We start from the raw sequence: 16,848 nt of genomic DNA, 5'->3' as shown, positions 1-16,848 counted from the left end.
TTTTTTGAGCGTCCTCCTAATGGGGTCATGAATATATGTAGTAAGTTTGGTGATGATACATGGCAGGGTTGGTGAGATATGAGCTCACTTCCTGTTTGGCGGCTTCGCCACTAATTTCGATTGGCTGTTACAGCCGAATGCTTCTGTCAATTGTTCCAGAAAGCAATGCACTGATAAGGCATGGTCTGAAGATGGTCTCTGCCATTTTTGGTGAGGATCCGCTGAAATTTGTGACCTGCGAAAACTTGTACGTGTTTTTGATTAAATCCAATATGGCGGCCGAATCAATTACGATGACATCACAAGTTGGCTTGGGTCGGCCTAAGGACCTCAAACAGTATTACCAGACACCACTAGTGGATTTTATTTCTAAGCACAAAAGCAGCTACAGGCCAAAAGGCATGTTTCTTAATTACAGCGCCCCCTTGAGGTCAAAGGTCACCAGATTTCTTGAGCGTTCCCCTGATTGGGTCCTGAGTCCATGCACCAAGTTTGGCTTTGATACATGCAAGGGTTGCTGAGATATGAGCTCACTTCCTGTTTGGTGCCTTCGCCGCAAGTTTCGATTGGCTGTTACAGCCGAATGCTTCTGTCAATTGTTCCAGAAAGCAATGCACTGATAAGGCATGGTCTGTAGATGGTCTCTGCCAATTTTGGTGAGGATCCGCTGAAATTTGTGACCTGCGAAAACTTATACGTGTTTTTGATTAAATCCAATATGGCGGCCGAATCAATTATGATGACATCACAAGTCGGCTTGGGTCGGCCTAAGGACCTTAAACAGTAGTACCAGACACCATTAGTGGGTTTCAATTCTAAGCACAACTGCTGCTACAGGCCAAAAGGCATGTTTCTTAATTACAGCGCCCCCTAGAGGTCAAAGGTCACCAAATTTCTTGAGCATCCCCCTGATTGGGTCCTGAGTCCATGGATTAAGTTTGGTTATGATAGATCAATGGGTTGCTGAGATATGAGCTCACTTCCTGTTTGGCGGCTTGGCCGCAAATTTCGATTGGCTGTCACGCGCGAACGGTTTTAGTTCCGAAGACAAAAAGCAATGCATTAATGAGGCATGGTCTGTAGATGATATCTGTGAAGTTTGGTGTCGATCGGACAAAATTTGTGACCTGTGAAGAATTAGTTTCACTTTCACTAAAATCCAATATGGCGGAAAATCCATCATGGCGGAAAATGACGTCATAGGGTGCGTTGAACTCGGCTTGGTCCAAGCATTCCAACGATACCTCATTTTTGACAATCGGCCATACGGGTCAAAAGTTACGTGCGTGAACGCACGTCCAACTTTGGCCTGTTGGTGGCGCTAGAGCGCTCGAGCTGCCATCATGAAACTTGGTTACATTAATCATGGGACTGTCCCTAATCAGTGTGCCAAATTTCACAACTTTTCACCAGACGGTTCTATGGGCTGCCATTGACTTCCATGGCGGAATAATAATAATAAATATAGCTGCAAGCAGCAATGAGGGGGCCAAGCAGTGAGATCAGCAGGCCAGATTTGCCATGTAAGTCAATGCCGTTGCATCAGACATATAGCCTTAAGCAGTCACAGCAAGTTCCATGCCATACAACCCAAGATTGGCTGAGTTACAAGGTCAAGTTTCACATCAAAACATAACTGATTTTGTGGGGCTGAACCAGGGCTGAGTGTCGCCGCCCCCTCCCCCAGCCAGCCCACCGCTGCAACCGCCCCTGCCCATCCCACCCCGTCCCACCCTTGCACGCACACATTAGAATGAACAAGATGGAACTTGCGGTCATCAGTTTCACATCAAAAATAAAAGATTGACTGAGATATGATCACACTTGCTGTGATTTAAACACAGAGGTCAAAAATTGACGTCATAGGGTGTGTGGAGGTGTGAACTCGGCTTGGCCCAAGGATTCCAATGATACCTCATTTTGCCATTCGGGTCAACAGGTCAAAAGTTACGTCCGTGAACACAAGTCCAACTTTGGCCTGTTGGTGGCGCTAGAGCGCTTGAGGTGCCGGCATGAAACTTGGTGAAATGAATTATTGGACTGTCCCCAATTAGTGTGCAAAATTGTATAACTTTTTACCAGACGGTTCTATGGGCTGCCATTGACTTCCATTGCAAAATAATGCGCATCAGCAACTACTGGCCAAAATGCATTTTTGTCAATTACGGAGCCCCCTAGAGGTCAAATGTCACCAAATTTCTTGAGCGTCCTCCCGATGTGGTCTGAGGTACATGTACTAAGTTTGGTTTTGATACATGAAAGCGTTGCTGAGATATGAAATCACTTCCTGTTTGGCGGCTTAGCCGCAAATTTTGATTGGCTGGTACAGGCCAAAGCTTCTGTCAATTGTTCCAGAAAGCAATGCACTCATCAGGCATGGTCTGAAGATGGTCTCTGCCAATTTTGGTGAGGAACAGATGAAATTTGTGACCTGCCAAAACTTTTTTGTGTTTTTGATTTAATCCAATATGGCGGCCGAATCAATTACGATGACATCACAAGTTGGCTTGGGTCGGCCTAAGGACCTTCAACAGTAGTATCAGACACCACTAGTGGGTTTTAATTCTAAGCACAACTGCTGCTACAGGCCAAAAGGCATGTTTCTTAATTACAGCGCCCCCTAGAGGTCAAAGGTCACCAAATTTCTTGAGCGTCCCCCTGATTGGGTCCTGAGTCCATGGAATAAGTTTGGTTATGATAGATCAATGGGTTGCTGAGATATGAGCTCACTTCCTGTTTGGCGGCTTCGCCGCAAATTTCGATTGGCTGTTACGCGCGAACGGTTTTAGTTCCGAAGACAAAAAGCAATGCATTAATGAGGCATGGTCTGTAGATGATATCTGTGAAGTTTGGTGTCGATCGGACAAAATGTGTGACCTCTGATACGTTTTAAGAGATTTTGATGAAATCCAAAATGGCGGAAAATCCATCATGGCGGAAAATGACGTCATAGGGTGCGTTGAACTCGGCTTGGTCCAAGGATTCCAACGATACCTCATTTTTGACAATCGGATAAACAGGTCAGAAGTTACGTTCGTGAACGCAAGTCCAACTTTGGCCTGTTGGTGGCGCTAGAGCGCGGGAGGTGCCGACATGAAACTTGGTGACATGAATCATTGGACTGTCTCCAATCAGTGTGCCAAATTTCACAACTTTTTGCCAGACGGTTCTATGGGCTGCCATAGACTTCCATGGCGGAATAATAATAAATATAGCTGCAAGCAGCAATGAGGGGGCCAAGCAGTGAGATCAGCAGGCCAGATTTGCCATGTAAGTCAATGCCGTTGCATCAGACATATAGCCTTAAGCAGTCACAGCAAGTTCCATGCCATACAACCCAAGATTGGCTGAGTTACAAGGTCAAGTTTCACATCAAAACATAACTGATTTTGTGGGGCTGAACCAGGGCTGAGTGTCGCCGCCCCCTCCCCCAGCCAGCCCACCGCCGCAACCGCCCCTGCCCATCCCACCCAGTCCCACCCTTGCACGCACACATTAGAATGAACTACAGTAGATGGAACTTGCTGTCATCAGTTTCACATCAAAAATAAAAGATTGACTGAGATATGATCACACTTGCTGTGATTTAAACATAGAGGTCAACAATTGACGTCATAGGGTGTGTTGACCTCGGCTTGGCCCAAGGATTCCAATGATACCTCATTTTGCCATTCGGGTCAACAGGTCAAAAGTTACGTCCGTAAACACAAGTCCAACTTTGGCCTGTTGGTGGCGCTAGAGCGCTTGAGGTGCCGGCATGAAACTTGGTGAAATGAATTATTGGACTGTCCCCAATTAGTGTGCAAAATTGTATAACTTTTTACCAGACGGTTCTATGGGCTGCCATTGACTTCCATTGCAAAATAATGCGCATCAGCAACTACTGGCCAAAATGCATTTTTGTCAATTACGGTGCCCCCTAGAGGTCAAATGTCACCAAATTTCTTGAGCGTCATCCCGATGGGGTCTGAGGTACATGTACTAAATTTGGTTTTGATACATGAAAGCGTTGCTGAGATATGAAATCACTTCCTGTTTGGCGGCTTCGCCGCAAATTTCGATTGGCTGGTACAGGTCAATGCTTCTGTCAATTGTTCCAGAAAGCAATGCACTCATCAGGCATGGTCTGAAGATAGTCTCTACCAATTTTGGTGAAGAACAGATGAAATTTGTGACCTGCGAAAACTTGTACGTGTTTTTGATTAAATCCAATATGGCGGCCGAATCAATTACGATGACATCACAAGTTGGCTTGGGTCGGCCTAAGGACCTCCAACAGTATTAACAGACACCACTAGTGCATTTTAATTCTAAACACAACTGCAGCTACAGGCCAAAAGGCATGTTTCTTAATTACAGCGCCCCCTAGAGGTCAAAGGTCACCAAATTTCTTGAGTGTCCCCCTGATTGGGTCCTGAGTCCATGGACTAAGTTTGGTTATGATAGATCAATGGGTTGCTGAGATATGAGCTCACTTCCTGTTTGGCGGCTTCGCCGCAAATTTCGATTGGCTGTTACGCGCGAACGGTTTTAGTTCCGAAGACAAAAAGCAATGCATTAATGAGGCATGGTCTGTAGATGATATATATGAAGTTTGGTGTCGATCGGACAAAATGTGTGACCTCTGATACGTTTTAAGTGATTTTGATGAAATCCAAAATGGCGGAAAATCCATCATGGCGGAAAATGACGTCATAGGGTGCGTTGAACTCGGCTTGGTCCAAGGATTCCAACGGTACCTCATTTTTGACAATCGGGTCAACGGGTCAGAAGTTACGTGCGTGAACGCAAGTCCAACTTTGGCCTGTTGGTGGCGCTAGAGCGCGGGAGGTGCCGACATGAAACTTGGTGACATGAATCATTGGACTGTCTCCAATCAGTGTGCCAAATTTCACAACTTTTTGCCAGACGGTTCTATGGGCTGCCATAGACTTCCATGGCGGAATAATAATAATAATAAGAAAACTAACAAACACAATGGTTGCCTCGCAGCTTCGCTGCTTGGCCCCCAATAAATATAGCTGCAAGCAGCAATGAGGGGGCCAAGCAGAGAGATCAGCAGGCCAGATTTGCCATGTAAGTCAATGCTGTTGCATCAGACATATAGCCTTAAGCAGTCACAGCAAGTTCCATGCCATACAACCCAAGATTGGCTGAGTTACAAGGTCAAGTTTCACATCAAAACATAACTGATTTTTTGGGGCTGAACCAGGGCTGAGTGTCGCCGCCCCCTCCCCCAGCCAGCCCACCGCCGCAACCGCCCCTGCCCATCCCACCCCTGCACGCACACATTAGAATGAACTAGATGGAACTCGCTGTCATCAGTTTCACATAAAAAATAAAAGATTGACTGAGATATGATCACACTTGCTGTGATTTAAACACAGAGGTCAACAATTGACGTCATAGGGTGTGTTGAACTCGGCTTGGCCCAAGGATTCCAATGATACCTCATTTTGCCATTCGGGTCAACAGGTCAAAAGTTACGTCCGTGAACACAAGTCCAACTTTGGCCTGTTGGTGGCACTAGAGCGCTTGAGGTGCCGGCATGAAACTTGGTGAAATGAATTATTGGACTGTCCCCAATTAGTGTGCAAAATTGTATAACTTTTTACCAGACGGTTCTATGGGCTGCCATTGACTTCCATTGCAAAATAATGCGCATCAGCAACTACTGGCCAAAATGCATTTTTGTCAATTACGGTGCCCCCTAGAGGTCAAATGTCACCAAATTTCTTGAACATCCTCCCGATGGGGTCTGAGGTACATGTACTAAATTTGGTTTTGATACATGAAAGCGTTGCTGAGATATGAAATCACTTCCTGTTTGGCGGCTTCGCCGCAAATTTCGATTGGCTGGTACAGGTCAATGCTTCTGTCAATTGTTCTAGAAAGCAATGCACTCATCAGGCATGGTCTGAAGATGGTCTCTACCAATTTTGGTGAACAACAGATGAAATTTGTGACCTGCGAAAACTTGTACGTGTTTTTGATTAAATCCAATATGGCGGCCGAATCAATTACGATGACATCACAAGTTGGCTTGGGTCGGCCTAAGGACCTCCAACAGTATTAACAGACACCACTAGTGCATTTTAATTCTAAACACAACTGCAGCTACAGGCCAAAAGGCATGTTTCTTAATTACAGCGCCCCCTAGAGGTCAAAGGTCACCAGATTTCTTGAGCTTCCCCCTGATTGGGTCCTGAGTACATGTACTAAGTTTGGTTATGACAGATGAATGGGTTGCTGAGATATGAGCTCACTTCCTGTTTGGCGGCTTCGCCGCAAACTTCGATTGGCTGTTACGCGGGAACGGTTTTAGTTCCGAAGACAGAAAACAATGCATTAATGAGGCATGGTCTGAAGATCATGTGTGTCAAGTTTGGTGACGATCGGACAAAATTTGTGACCTGTGAAAAATTAGTTTCACTTTCACTAAAATCCAATATGGCGGAAAATCCATCATGGCGGAAAATGACGTCATAGAGTGCGTTGAACTCGGCTTGGTCCAAGGATTCCAACGGTACCTCATTTTTGACAATCGGGCAAACGGGTCAAAAGTTACTTGCGTGAACGCACGTCCAACTTTGGCCTGTTGGTGGCGCTAGAGCGCTGGAGGTGCCGGCATGAAACTTGGTGCAATTAATTTTTGGCCTGTCCCCAATCAATGTGCCAAATTTCACAACTTTTTACCAGACGGTTCTATGGGCTGCCATAGACTCCCATGGCGGAAGAAAGATGTTAAATAATAATAAGAAATCATAGAAACACAATGGGTGCTTCGCAGCTTCGCTGCTTGGCCCCCAATAATAATAAGAAAACTAACAAACACAATGGGTGCCTTCGCAGCTTCGCTGCTTGGCCCCCAATAATAAGAAATCATAGAAACACAATGGGTGCCTTCGCAGCTTCGCTGCTTGGCCCCCAATAATAATAAGAAATCATAGAAACACAATGGGTGCCTTCGCAGCTTCGCTGCTTGGCCCCCAATAATAAGAAAAAATAGAAACACAATGGGTGCCTTCGCAGCTTCGCTGCTTGGCCCCCAAATATAGCTGCAAGCAGCAATGAGGGGGCCAAGCAGAGAGTTCAGCAGTCCAAATTTGTCATGCAACTCAATGCGGTTACATAAGCAGTCACAGCAAGTTCCATGCCAAACAACCCAAGATTGGCTGAGTTACAAGGTAATTTCCTGTTTGGCGGCTTCGCCACCAATTTCGATTGGCTGTTACGGGCGAATGCTTTTGTCAATCGTTGTAGAAAATGAAACACTGATAAGGCATGGTCTGAAGATGGTCTGAGCCAATTTTGGTGAAAATCAGATGAAATTTGTGACCAGTGAAAACGTTTTAGTGTTTTTGATTAAATCCAATATGGCGGCCGAAACAATTATGTTGACATCACAAGTTGGCCTGGGTCAGCCTAAGAACATCCAAAAGTACTACCAGACACCACTAGTATGTTTTAATTCCAAACACATCAACAGCTACAGGCAAAAATGCCTTTTTGCTAATTACAGCGCCCCCTAGAGGTCAAAGGTCACCAGATTTGTTGAGTGCCCTACTGATGGGGTTATAAGTCCATGTACTAAGTTTGGTTATGACAGATGAAAGGGTTGCTGAGATATGAGCTCACTTCCTGTTTGGCGGCTTCGCCGCAAACTTCGATTGGCTGTTACGCGCGAAGGGTTTTAGTTCCGAAGACAAAAAACAATGCATTAATGAGGCATGGTCTGACGATCATGTGTGTAAAGTTTGGTGACGATCGGACAAAATTTGTGACCTGTGAAAAATTAGTTTCACTTTCACTAAAATCCAATATGGCGGAAAATCCATCATGGCGGAAAATGACTTCATAGAGTGCGTTGAACTCGGCTTGGTCCAAGGATTCCAACGGTACCTCATTTTACAAAATCGGATCAACAGGTCAAAAGTTACATGCGTGAACGCACGTCCAACTTTGGCCTGTTGGTGGCGCTAGAGCGCTGGAGGTGCCGGCATGAAACTTGGTGCAATTAATTTTTGGCCTGTCCCCAATCAATGTGCCAAATTTCACAACTTTTTACCAGACTGTTCTATGGGCTGCCATAGACTCCCATGGCGGAAGAAAGATGTTAAATAATAATAATAAATATAGCTGCAAGCAGCAATGAGGGGGCCAAGCAGAATAGGCCGGAGTAGCTACGGCGACAAGATAGAACTCAGCAGACACCCGCGATCAACAGGGCTGAAACAGGGCTGAGTATTGCTACGCCTCCGCCAACCAGCCCCCCCCACCTAATCACCCCAGCCCGTCCCACCCCGTCCTGCCATGCCCTTGCACGCACGCATTAGAATTAACTGGATGGAACATGATGTCATCAGTTTCACATCAAAAAATAAAAGATTGATAAAACACATCAGCAACTACACATCAAAATGCAATATTGCTAATTGCAGCACCTCCTACAGGTCAAAGGTCACCAAATTTTTTGAGCGTCCTCCTAATGGGGTCATGAATCCATATAGTAAGTTTGGTTATGATACATGGCAGGGTTGTTGAGATATGAGCTCACTTCCTGTTTGGCGGCTTCGCCACCAATTTTGATTGACTGTTACAAGCGAATGCTTTTGCCAATTGTTCCAAAAAGCAATACATTGATAGATTATGGTCTGAAGATGGTCTCTGCCAATTTTGGTGAGAATCCGCTGAAATTTGTGACCTGTGAAAACTTGTACGTGTTTTTGATTAAATCCAATATGGCGGCCGAATCAATTACTATGACATCACAAATTCGCTTGGGTCGGCCTAAGGACCTCCAACAGTATTACCAGACACCACTAGTGCATTTTAATTCCAAACACAACAGCAGCTACAGGCCAAAAGGCATGTTTCTTAATTACAGCGCCCCCTAGAGGTCAAAGGTCACCAGATTTATTGAGTGTCCCCCTGATTGGGTCCTGAGTCTATGCACCCAGTTTGGCTTTGATACATGCAAGGGTTGCTGAGATATGAGCTCACTTCCTGTTTGGCGGCTTCGCCGCAAATTTCGATTGGCTGTTACAGCCGAATGCTTCTGTCAATTGTTCCAGAAAGCAATGCACTGATAAGGCATGGTCTGAAGATGATCTCTGCCAATTTTGGTGAGGATCCACTGAAATTTGTGACCTACGAAAATTTTTACGTGTTTTTGATTAAATCCAATATGGCGGCCGAATCAATTACGATGACATCACAAATTGGCTTGGGACGGCCTAAGGACCTCCAACAGTATTACCAGACACCAGTAGTGCGTTTTAATTCTAAGCACAACAGCAGCTACAGGCCAAAAGGCCTGTTTCTCAATTACAGCGCCCCCTAGAGGTCAAAGGTCACCAGATTTCTTGAGGGTCCCCCTGATTGGGTCCTGAGTCCATGTACTAAGTTCGGTTATGATAGATGAATGGGTTGCTGAGATATGAGCTCACTTCCTGTTTGGCGGCTTCGCCGCAAACTTCGATTGGCTGTTACGCGCGAACGGTTTTAGTTCCGAAGACAAAAAGCAATATATTAATGAGTCATGGTCTGTAGATAATATCTCTGAAATTTGGTGTCGATCGGACAAAATTTGTGACCTGTGAAGACTTTTAAGTGTTTTTGATGAAATCCAATATGGCGGAAAATCCATCATGGCGGAAATTGACGTCATAGGGTGCGTTGAACTCGGCTTGGTCCAAGGATTCCAACGATACCTCATTTTTGACAATCGGCCATACGGGTCAAAAGTTACATGCGTGAACGCAAGTCCAACTTTGGCCTGTTGGTGGCGCTAGAGTGCTTGAGGTGCCATCATGAAACTTGGTGACATTAATCATGGGACTGTCCCTAATCAGTGTGCCAAATTTCACAACTTTTCACCAGACGGTTCTATGGGCTGCCATTGACTTTAATGGCAGAGGAATAATAATAATAAATATAGCTGCAAGCAGCAATGAGGGGGCCAAGCAGTGAGATCAGCAGGCCAGATTAACCATGTAAGTCAATGCCGTTGCATCAGATATATAGCCTTAAGCAGTCACAGCAAGTTCCATGCCATACAACCCAAGATTGGCTGAGTTACAAGGTCAAGTTTCACATCAAAACATAACTGATTTTGTGGGGCTGAACCAGGGCTGAGTGTCGCCGCCCCCTCCCCCAGCCAGCCCACCGCCGCAACCGCCCCTGCCCATCCCACCCCGTCCCACCCTTGCACGCACACATTAGAATGAACTAGATGGAACTTGCTGTCATCAGTTTCACATCAAAAATAAAAGATTGACTGATATATGATCACACTTGCTGTGATTTAAACATAGAGGTCAACAATTGACGTCATAGGGTGTGTTGAACTCGGCTTGGCCCAAGGATTCCAATGATACCTCATTTTGCCATTCGGGTCAACAGGTCAAAAGTTACGTCCGTAAACACAAGTCCAACTTTGGCCTGTTGGTGGCGCTAGAGCGCTTGAGGTGCCGGCATGAAACTTGGTGAAATGAATTATTGGACTGTCCCCAATTAGTGTGCAAAATTGTATAACTTTTTACCAGACGGTTCTATGGGCTGCCATTGACTTCCATTGCAAAATAATGCGCATCAGCAACTACTGACCAAAATGCATTTTTGTCAATTACGGAGCCCCCTAGAGGTCAAATGTCACCAAATTTCTTGAGCATCCTCCCGATGTGGTCTGAGGTACATGTACTAAGTTTGGTTTTGATACATGAAAGTGTTGCTGAGATATGACATCACTTCCTGTTTGGCGGCTTCGCCGCAAATTTTGATTGGCTGGTACAGGCCAATGCCTCTGTCAATTGTTCCAGAAAGCAATGCACTCATCAGGCATGGTCTGTAGATGGTCTCTGCCAATTTTGGTGAGGATCCGCTGAAATTTGTGACCTGCAAAAACGTGTACGTGTTTTTGATTAAATCCAATATGGCGGCCGAATCAATTACGATGACATCACAAGTTGGCTTGGGTCGGCCTAAGGACCTTCAACAGTAGTACCAGACACCACTAGTGGGTTTCAATTCTAAGCACAACTGCAGCTACAGGGCAAAAGGCATGTTTCTTAATTACAGCGCCCCCTAGAGGTCAAAGGTCACCAAATTTCTTGAGTGTCCCCCTGATTGGGTCCTGAGTCCATGGACTTAGTTTGGTTATGATAGATCAATGGGTTGCTGAGATATGAGCTCACTTCCTGTTTGGCGGCTTCGCCGCAAATTTCGATTGGCTGTTACGCGCGAACGGTTTTAGTTCCGAAGACGAAAAAGAATAACTTTTGTGCGGCTTGGTCTGAAGAGCATGTGTGTCAAGTTTGGTGACGATCGGACAAAATTTGTGACCTGTGAAGTTTTAGTTTCACTTTCACTAAAATCCAATATGGCGGAAAATCCATCATGGCGGAAAATGACGTCATAGGGTGCGTTGAACTCGGCTTGGTCCAAGGATTCCAACGATACCTCATTTTTGACAATCGGGTCAACAGGTCAGAAGTTACGTGCGTGAACGCAAGTCCAACTTTGGCCTGTTGGTGGCGCTAGAGCGCTCAAGGTGCCGGTATGAAACTTGGTGAAATTAATTATGGGACTATCCCTAATCAGTGTGCCAAATTTCACAACTTTTCACCAGACGGTTCTATGGGCTGCCATTGACTTCAATGGCGGAATAATAATAATAATAAATATAGCTGCAAGCAGCAATGAGGGGGCCAAGCAGAAGGTTCAGCAGGCCAGATTTGCCATGCAACTCAATGCCGTGGCATCAGGCATATAGCATTAAGCAGTCACAGCAAGTTCCATGCCAAACAACCCAAGATTGGCTGAGTTACAAGGTCAAGTTTCACATCAAAACATAACTGATTTTGTGTGGCTGAACCAGGGCTGAGTGTCGCCGCCCCCTCACCCAGTCAACCCACCGCCGCAATCGCCCCTGCCCGTCCCACCCTGCCCCACCCTTGCACGCACGGCATGCATTAGAATTAACTGGATGGAACTCGCTGTCATTAGTTTCACATCAAAAATAAAAGATCGATTGAGATATGATCATGCTTGCTGTGATTTCAATGCCCCCATAGAGGTCAAAGGTCACCAAATTATTTGTGCATCATCAGGATGAACCAAACGGTTTTATGGGCTGCCATTGACCTCCATTGCAGAATAATGCAGCAACTACAGGCCAAAATACATTTTTGCCAATTCCAGAGCCCCCTAGAGGTCAAAGGTTAACAAATTTATTGAGCGTCCTCCTGATTGGTCCTGAGGACCATGTACTAAGTTTGGTTTTGATACATGAAAGCGTTGCTGAGATATGAGCTCACTTCCTGTTTGGCGGCTTCGCCGCAAATTTCGATTGGCTGTTACAGGCGAACGCTTCAATCAATTGTTCCAGAAAAAAATACACTGATCAGGCATGGTCTGAAGATGGTCTCTGCCAATTTTGGTGAGGATCAGCTGAAAGTTGTGACTTGCGAATACTTATTCGTGTTTTTGATTAAATCCAATATGGCGGCCAAACAATTATGTTGATGTCACAAGTTGTCCTCTGTTGACCTAAGGACCTTCCACAGTATTGTCAGACACCACTAGTGCGTTTTAATTCTAAGCACAACAGCAGCTACAGGCCAAAAGGCATTTTTCTTAATTGCAGTGCCCCCTAGAGGTCAAAGGTCACCAAATTTGTTGAGCATCCTCCTGATTGGGTCAGTAGTCTGTATACTAAGTTTGGTTACGATACAGCTTCAATCAGATGTGTTTTCAGATATATGTTGGGTGCAATAATGGTGTGACTGTTACCAAATGTTGGAGCCTATGTAATGTCAATAAAATACAAATATTTTTGTCTGACTTTATCCTTTATTCACATTTCTTTTTTTTAATCATGCAAATTAGGCCTACCACATTTTATGCAGATATTGCCTGATTTGCTGAGTCTGGATATGAGATTTCAGAAAACTTGTAATACAACAATGATGTTTTTTATGATAGTAATACGTTTCATGGTAGTTAAGTTTCATGGTGATATTTGTTTTTTAACCTATCACCTGTAATCTCTAACCTTTGCATCAAATGTATTTTGTGTTCTGTGTGGAAATATTTTGATGTCGAGAATGGCAAATGAAGTAGGGACTTTTATTGTGACGAGTGTCATCCCGTATCTCGTCTGTGACATCTACCATCTTTCTTTTAGCTGACTACAACTGTCGAGGTAAGACGCAAAGTTAACGTCTCCAGAAAATGAATTGATATGTCTGTATATTTGGTTTTGATCTACTTATAACAGAATAGGCACACAAAAATATGAAAATATGTCTAGCTGAGGTGCATCTGGAGAGCCACCTTTGTTAAATGTGTTAGCAGCTAACGTTTTAGTGTCACACTATGAACGACAAACGTTAACGTTAAAGTTAGGCAGACAGGAAAGGTAGCAATTGTGTAAAAATGAATTAGTAACTTTAATAGCCTAACGTTACATAAAACATATTATCCTATGGAAGCAGGCAATGTGTTGAGAACTGGCCGTTATCTCATGAAATACGTTGTATCGTCGAATTAAGTTTACATCATGCTGGCATGATGCTTCACGCCATGATGCAGGCTAACGTTGTTAGGCACATTTGATTGTGAGCAATTAACTTTGTGGTAACGTTAACTGAACTCATTTTGAATAGATTCTAACTGTGTTGGAAAACGTTTTTCGGTACTATAACCTTGGTTGAGTTTTGGAGTCATGTCTGATCTTGAAAGCCGTTTGGAATGCAAGTTAACCTTAATGTTAGCAGAGCCCATTTAGACATTCTCTGCTAAATCAGAGACAGACTTCTAGCAGCTAAGTTATAGCTGCGGGAGAATATAGCAAACCTGTAGGAGTTGATTAAACAAATGTATGGCTCCGTTTCATGTACACCGTGTGTAAAGGCAGGTAACTATGTACAATTCTTAACAAATTAAGTAATTTAATTGATCTTAAACAGAGGATGTGAAGTTATCCTAGGTTAAATTGGTCTTGTTTGGGTGGAATGTGACCGAGGCTGCTAAAATCATAGCTATGAATTCGTAGGTTACGGCTGAAATACTCTTTTACAATTACAAGCAAAATCACTCGTTTGTAAGCTCAAAGTACATATCTATGTAATTGTAAATGCTAAGTTTGTATCTTTCATAAACTATATATGTTAAATGTTTTCCAGATTTTGGATTCCTTTTTGAGCAAGTTAATTGAAGGTAAGTGTTAAATGTTTCAGGGCTTTTGTGTACAACTTCTAGGGAAATTTTGAAACTTTTATGCTGCATTGCCTGCAAAATGTAAAACCGTAATGCTAGTAAGAAATATGCCATATGTTGATCTGGAATAATTACAGCTGTGCTCGGCCTTGTGTATGGCATTGAAATGCCTTACAGTTCTGGACAGAAAAGCTAGTATATTACACTGATATGCGCTGATTCAGAGTAATTTCTATGGCCTCAGAGTAGAAAGTCATGAGAATCACTGCAGGGACTCCTGCAGTAGTTTTCAGTGGTGATGTGTGGTATTATTTGGGTTATGGATGAATGTGGTGTGGCATGCATATGAAAGCAAGGAAGGAGGATTTAAGAGGTGTAGAGGGAAACATCACTGCTGTATTGGAAGTTAATCCTAACATTTGGTTAATAGTCTGATTTGTATACCGGGATGCAGGTTGAAGTGGGTTGCTGGGCTTTGGACAGAGATGCTCACGTAGTTGCTCATCCTGAGCTTGGATTAGTTTTATTCCTGTCTCGTATGCTTTGTACTTTAGGTCAAGAATGTGTATGCCTAACTAGGGTGTAGCTGTAAATGTGTGCAACAGGTTCCATTTCATGGTAGTTGTGTGTAGGCTTAGTGGTATGTAACAATCCTCCAGATGTTAATTTGTTTAGCAGATTAATAATAGCTATAAAGCTACATATCACCCCTTTTGATAAATGCAGTGTGGCCTACCCTAGCAGGAAGTGCAAATTGAAAGTAACATTTGCCTACTGCCCCCATCAAGGCAAATATTTCAAAAAAATATAAATATCCTTGATTAGACTATGTTGGTTTTTGTGGAAAAGAAAATTGGCGTTAGTCCTGGTTTTAGTAGTGGGCAGTATGCAGTCAGATAGGTCACCATAGGCATATTTGGATTTGCTACGGATGGATTCACAAATAAATAAATTACATTTGGCAAGATACTTGATATACAGGCTAAATGCAAATGGGCTACGCCAATGCAATTATTTTACATTAACAAAATGCAGAAAAATATAACGGATTGAAAATAAAGTAGGCAGGTATGCCAGTCATTTTTATTGTTCGCAATTGGTGTACTGGCATGTTTAACTGTTAGCTGCAGTGCAATGTTACATTATGTGTAAGTTAAGTACAGAACCGACTGTGCAACCAGATTTTTTTCTGTGCCCTTAAATCTTTTAACTTGGGCGCATAAGTGCTCCTGGAATTTTTTTTTTTTAAATGTAGAGCCCTGTCTTAAGTTCAGAAGTTAAAGAGTCTTTATGATGTAAATATGTACATTGTTATTGCCTGTTTATCAGAACTGATGAAAGTATTAGTGGTAACTGTATGATATTTCTGATGTGTTTTCTGTGTGTTTTGCAGATGCCGTGTCCAAGCAAGCGGTCCAGGGCGGCCAAGAAGAGAAAGGCTGACTTGAGGTCCACTGAGGTCAGGCTGTTGAGCTTTACTATCTGTCCTGATGTATTATGAGTGTTTAATAGGAAACATGTAATGTTGGACACATTTGATATGTTTCTCCCAATTCTTATTTACAGTAGTTTTTATGTTTGCTTGAAATATGCCGCTTACATTTTGAATGTAATTGATTTTAATGAAGGATGTGCTGCATGTCTAATTTAAAGGAGAAATCCAGCGAGTGCTTACATAGATCTACGTTTCTCAAGGTGACCAAGTATTGTCGGTACAAAAAATGAAAATGTTTGTTTTTACCGTTAGCTGCTGGTTTTAGCAACTCGAGCTAGGTAAAACTGATTGTTTTGTTTCATAACAACAGTACTCAGTGACCCATGAGAAACGGAGATCTATATGAAAACTCGCCATATTTCCTTTTAAGAAGTTGCTGAATATTTATGATCTAAATATATATACATTACTGTTCTGAAAGTATGTGTATATTAGTTGCTTTAATGATGAAATTATTAAAGAAGTATGATATGTTAGACTTGGTAACCTTATGATGGGTTTTCTGTGTTACAGGTGCCGAGCAAGAGGTCCCCGGTGGCGCAGGTTGACTTGGTCTCCTGTGACGAGGTTGGGCGTCCTCGTAAAAAAGCCCACACACAGTCTTCGGACGCTATACAGTCTTCGGACTGCCAGTTACAATGCCAGTTACAATGCCAGTTACAATGCCAGTTACAGTCTTCGGACGCAATACAAGCAAACTCTACCAACTCTCAAACAAACTCTACCAACTCTCTGAATATGTGCCATGACTCTGTTGTAAACTCATTGTCAAGTAATGTGAAAGAAAATAATGCTACTGATTGTTGTTCTTTGAATGAATCTGTTAACTTCCCAGAGAGATCTGTGCTGATGGGGTCCTTTCATCAAGGCGATTCACGGTTTGGAAATGTGCGCAACAAGCAGTGTGGTGCCATCAGTTTGACTGCTGTTTTGAAGTCCAAGATGAAGAACGTATGGAGTTGGGAAACTCGAGATCTTGATGATGTTTTGATTAAGGGAACTGTTCTTTACAGGTCAATGAGTGCACAGGGTAAAATAAGAGACCAAGGAAGGGGTTACATTGCTGTGTCTGAATTGCCTAGGCAATATGAAGTGTGGAATTGTGATTTCTCAATAAACTTTGCTGATTCTTA

At 43.4% G+C, this 16,848-nt stretch overlaps 1 long non-coding RNA gene across 1 annotated transcript; it reads left to right on the top strand.

The window, feature by feature from the left end:
* Positions 1–3,955: 3,955 nt before the first annotated feature.
* Positions 3,956–16,848, top strand: LOC121696049. Its single transcript, XR_006026224.1, has 5 exons — positions 3,956–3,972; positions 13,187–13,204; positions 14,187–14,220; positions 15,614–15,679; positions 16,229–16,848. It is a non-coding gene; the product is annotated as an uncharacterized LOC121696049 (long non-coding RNA).

This window comes from Alosa sapidissima, chromosome 21, assembly GCF_018492685.1.
Source record: "Alosa sapidissima isolate fAloSap1 chromosome 21, fAloSap1.pri, whole genome shotgun sequence".
Classification (NCBI taxonomy): domain Eukaryota; kingdom Metazoa; phylum Chordata; class Actinopteri; order Clupeiformes; family Clupeidae; genus Alosa; species Alosa sapidissima.
Note: the sequence above shows the minus strand (reverse complement) of the source record. Positions and strands in the feature narration are given on the sequence as shown.